General features: G+C 39.4%; 1 non-coding gene across 1 annotated transcript; it reads right to left on the bottom strand.

Moving 5' to 3' along the window:
• Positions 1-539: 539 nt before the first annotated feature.
• LOC139382073 (U7 small nuclear RNA) lies at positions 540-592 on the bottom strand. The gene has a single exon (XR_011628619.1). It is a non-coding gene; the product is annotated as a U7 small nuclear RNA (small nuclear RNA).
• Between the last annotated feature and the right edge of the window lie 4,811 nt (positions 593-5,403).

The raw sequence follows: 5,403 nt of genomic DNA on the forward strand, positions 1-5,403 counted from the left end.
TACAGTATATTACAATAAACAAATACACTACATTAATTACTATAGTATATGCTACAGTTTTCTTTCACTACAGTATTTATACTATAGTTAACTGTAAATAATACAGTATACTACAGTAAATACTACAATATTGTCGGCAAAACACTAAAATGAATACTGTGGTTGTCATACCATAGTATACTACAATATTTTTTCATGTGGGAGAGAATGGGATTCTGTACTATGCATATCAACTCATGCAGTCCAGAGTAAGTGTAAATCCCCTGAACTTTATTCTACCTCATCTTCCAAATGAACAACTACAGTATTCCTGCTGTTGGACAGCAGCTGTTTACCGCCAGTTCAATACAGAAGTTCAATAAGTACCCATCTCAACCATTCTGAAACACTTCAAGGCCAAAATCAATCAATATAAAAAATAACAGAACTCAAGTTTCTTATCCATGAATTTATTTACTTTTACTTTAACCTAGGTTATACTCCCACAGAAGTCCTGAAGCAGTGTTTTCGCAGACTGTAATTTAATAGTGGTTTTATTTGAGGGTTTCTCCTTGAGTAAACCTACTAGAGAAATACTAAAATAGCAAATTTCCCATAACATGTAGGACTGGAGTCTGAACAGATACTGTAGTTCAGCACTCAACTCTTTCCTATAACATGAACAGAAAATAATGTGGTATATATATGTAGGTTTCTAACTTATGGGTGGCACAAATTGGGATATGGGGGGAGGGGAATGGGCAGAATATATGCAAATTAATTTGTGTAGTATTTACTATAGAGTTTTTTTGCAGATAATAATTAAGTATTTATTATAGTATTCTACAGCATTCTATAGTAGGTACTATTTTATTTTTTATTTAAACTTTACTTCACTAAGCAAGTCCTTTAAGAACAAATTCTTATTTACAATGACAGCCTACCCCGGCCAAACCCGGACGACGCTGGGCCAAATGCGCGCAGCCCTATGGGACTCCCAATCAAGGCCGGATGTGATACAGCCTGGAATAAACCAGGGACTGTAGTGACGGCTCTTGCACTGAGATGCAGTGCCTTAGACCACTGCGCCACTCGGGAGTCCACACGTGATCTAGGGATAGTGTGTAGAATAATATTCTATAGTATACTACAGTTTACTACAGCATTCTATAATCAGTGCTATAGTATTCTATGGAAACTAAAGTATTTTCTTCTGTGGGATATTAATTATATCTCTCTCTGTGTTTCTATCCTCATGTAGTCGGGTGGTAAAAGCACCTCGCTGTATTTGTTTATTTCCACAAGATGGCACTATCCCTTTAATAATGATCAATAATTAATGCGGGGGGCCTCCCGGGTGGTTAAGGGCGCTGTACTGCAGCGCCAGCTGTGCCATCAGAGTCCCTGGGTTCGCGCCCAGGCTCTGTCGTAACCGGCCGCGACCGGGAGGTCCGTGGGGCGACGCAAAATTGGCCTAGCGTCGTCCGGGTTAGGGAGGGCTTGGTCGGTAGGGATGTCCTTGTCTCATCGTGCACCGGTGACTCCTGTGGCGGGCCGGGCGCAGTGCGCGCTAACCAAGGTTGCCAGGTGCACGGTGTAGCCTCCGACACATTGGTGCGGCTGGCTTCCGGGTTGGATGCATGTGGTGTTAAGAAGCAGTGCGGCTGGTTGGGTTGTGTATCGGAGGACGCATGACTTTCAACCTTCGTCTCTCCCGAGCCCGTACGGGAGTTGTAGCGATGAGACAAGATAGTAGCTACTACAACAATTGGATACCACGAAATTGGGGAGAAAAAAGGGCTAAAAATTCAAAAAAATAAATATTAATAATAATTAATGCGGGGGTTCTGGGATACAGTAGCACATGCACAATGAGATCCTCGTTGGTAGTAGCCGGGCTACCTGAGAGTGTTTAGTGTCCATCATGGCTTCTCGTGAAATGTATTATTAAATATTACTCTTGATGCAGCTTTATAAAATTATGTAAACATGCCTCCTTTGCAATGTTCGCTTTGAATATTTGTTCTGGATGATCAACTTAGACTGTTGATGTTTGCAGATTTGTAATTGGGTGTTGGTGGCTAACTACTGCTAGTTACATCCAGTTGCTCTCGGACCACGTTGTGAAGTTTTACAAGATATCATAAAGTGAGAATTACAATTCAAGTTGAATGTTCATTAATCGTGATCTTCCGTTTTGAGGGAAACTATTATCGTTGCTGTGATAATGACATTCATGGTGTTTATTGTTTTCCTAATGCTAGGACACGTGATGTTGACCTGTCCGACGTGTGCATCTGTAGTAGCACATGGACAGTGTTGTAATCATTTAGTTGTTTAAAGACTAGATGTATTCTTTCATTTCATGCAATACTGTAATTTTGACAAGGTTATTGTGAACTATTAACAAGGCTAACTTAGTTTGTGTTTTGTTTTGTTTTCTTGTTTTACAGAAATAGGCCTCTGCCATTTTTTTGTGCACTTTGGCTAGATACACTTTGTTTCGTGATTGGATTCACTGATAAAGTAGTAGGTCTAGAGTTGAGTTGACTCATTGCACTTTTGCTTCTGGTAATTCAAGCGTATTCAGTAAGCAGGTTAGCTGAGACAGTAAAGTAATTCCTTATTATTGTAGCCTATTTAAAATGTATTAAAATAACTTTCCAAAGGATTCTGTTTCCATTACCAGGGACAGTTTTCAGAATAAACAACCCCAAAGATATTTCTGTGTCCTGTGCTGGGTTAACTTTTGCCAGGCTACGCTTATCACCGTCACTCTGAGGGCTCTATTTTTGTCTGGTATTAAGCAGGGGCTCAGCCTTGGAAACGGCATATGAAAGGTGACAGTCTAACGAATCCAACAGGTGTGGTTTCATCTTGTTGTGATATTCTCAGACGGATTTCGAGATCTCAACATGAAAAAATACAAAATGATTTCATAGGATTGAAACAAGACCATTTCCTTTTGGTCACAGATGGATGAAATCCCGGTGTGCTTCAAGCTGAAGTTGTAACGAGTCTGCAGATATTTGAATGGTGTCTTTGCGCCGCTCAGTGGATGTTTAGGTGAAAGGTATCTGTCGTCAGTCATATGAAATGGTGCCAATATTGTACTAAGTATGATCATATGTTTTATACAGTCCAGAGAAAGGTGAAATTCTCATAGTTATAATTCGATTTGTACTACATTTAGAAATCATTTGTAATTTCAAGCTCTATTGCCCACTTTTTGAAATGTTTATAATATTTGTACAATGTACTTGAGCTTGTGTCCTCAAAAGTGAGTACACCGCAGCAATTTATAACTATTTTCTACCAGAAAGGTGAGTTCCAGACCTTTCGAGAATTATACCGTAGTATGTTCATGGCCATTTCATGAAAAATAATAACATTTTGGTTATGTTATTAGGCAGCAATCTCAATGAATCAAGTGTTTAAAAAAAATGTGTGCTAAAGAGCCAATAGAAAGGATGCCTCTTTACACTAACGCCAGGAGCGCATTCAGCAGGACAAAACATTTTGGAACGTTCAGACAGTAGAACAGACTTGCCTCTCCGACATGAGGAACAAGGAATCATGTCGGCCTCTATTCATGGCATTTCTATCGGCGACGTTCAACAACGGAATGGAACTGAACCTCTAGACCACCCCAGGCCATGGAGACGTACTTCTTATCATGTCAAACACCTGTTTCTTACTGCCATAGACACATATTACTTATCTGAAGCTATGTGACTGTGTAATGTGGGAACTGATCCTTCTATGAACTGCACTGTATGTACTGTATCAAAACCAACAACTGGTAGAGCAACAGCCATGCATCAAAGCTTTATTACACTTTGTTCCCAGCGGCCAGTTCTGCTCCACTTCATGGCTCTCAACCCTGGCAACTGTGGGTGATACATAGCCCAGTCTTGGCTAAACTTAACGCTTTTCAATAAAATATGACCCAATAATTCACTGTGAATTATTCATGGACACTGTTCATAAGATCCCGGGGTTTGCGGTTCGGGCGTGAGCTGCTATTGAAATTCTCTCCATTGTTTTTCTCTCCTTTCCTCCAGACATTGGAAATGTCCATCTATTAGTCAGCGCCCTGCCCGTCCTCTCACCCATGGCCACAATTCATTTCAACATGTTTATAACCTTCTAGCTAGATTCACAGGCTGAGAAAGAAAACAACCTTTCACTTAATGCCAGTTCTATTACTGGGCTGCTGAGAGTATTAAGCATTACGTATTGGCTAATATTCTATCGAAATGCTGCCTGCGCATGTCCACAGAAAAGTGGCAAAGGGCCAGGTATTTGGGTCTGGATCTAATTGGATTCAGATGTATTAATATTATCAAACTCTTCTTTATTGCTTTGAAAATCTTTTTTTTTTTTTCCCCGTGTGTGTGTGTGTGGGGGAGGGTTCAGTATGATGGGGAAAGCACAGTGTACACAGCATTTGGTTGGTGGGGTTGCTTAGTGATGAATCGCTAGTGGGGATATCTGACAGAGAGGTTGTGTATAAGTTGGCCCTCGGAGATAAGTGTGCTCTACTGGTTGGTTGGCTGCCGTCCTTCAAAGAACAGGGTCAGGAACTGAGATTGGTAGCAGCTTAATTGTGCAGTCACACCCCAAACCCAGTGTCTCAGTGGAATATTTTACAGTAATGTAGCCTGCATCCCATGAGTACATAAAGCACCAGATTTACAACGTATTTACAATGTATTTACAACGTATTTACAATGTATTTACAACGTATTTACAACGTATTTACAACGTATTTACAATGTATTTACAATGTATTTACAACGTATTTACAACGTATTTACAATGTATTTACAACGTATTTACAATGTATTTACAATGTATTTACAACGTATTTACAACATATTTACAACGTATTTACAATGTATTTACAACGTATTTACAACGTATTTACAATGTATTTACAATGTATTTACAATGTATTTACAACGTATTTACAACGTATTTACAATGTATTTACAATGTATTTACAACGTATTTACAATGTATTTACAATGTATTCATCCAGTCATTCATGTAGCCTCTCCCATCACCTAACATAAAGTACAAAGCCTTCCAGAAGAACATATCGGACTCAGATTCTCATTATTGCTCCAGCAGTGAAAACTTATGAACAATAACAAGTTACATTAAACTCTGAAACCGAGGGGATTCAAAGCATCAACACAAAATTAATAGATGTAATTGAAATAAATTGCTTCGAAGACAGCTGGTTGTGCCAATACATAACTGCAAATGAACTCAACTAAGCAGTTATGGCTTCAAAAGTGAGTGGGGGACATGAGATGAGCAGCTCAGTAGATACCCCCAAACAGCATGTGTTAGCTTGTCAAGGGCAGACATGCGTCAATGATTCAGAGGAGAAACGGAGCAAACATTTAAAAGACC

This window comes from Oncorhynchus clarkii, chromosome 23, assembly GCF_045791955.1.
Source record: "Oncorhynchus clarkii lewisi isolate Uvic-CL-2024 chromosome 23, UVic_Ocla_1.0, whole genome shotgun sequence".
In the NCBI taxonomy this organism is placed as follows: domain Eukaryota; kingdom Metazoa; phylum Chordata; class Actinopteri; order Salmoniformes; family Salmonidae; genus Oncorhynchus; species Oncorhynchus clarkii.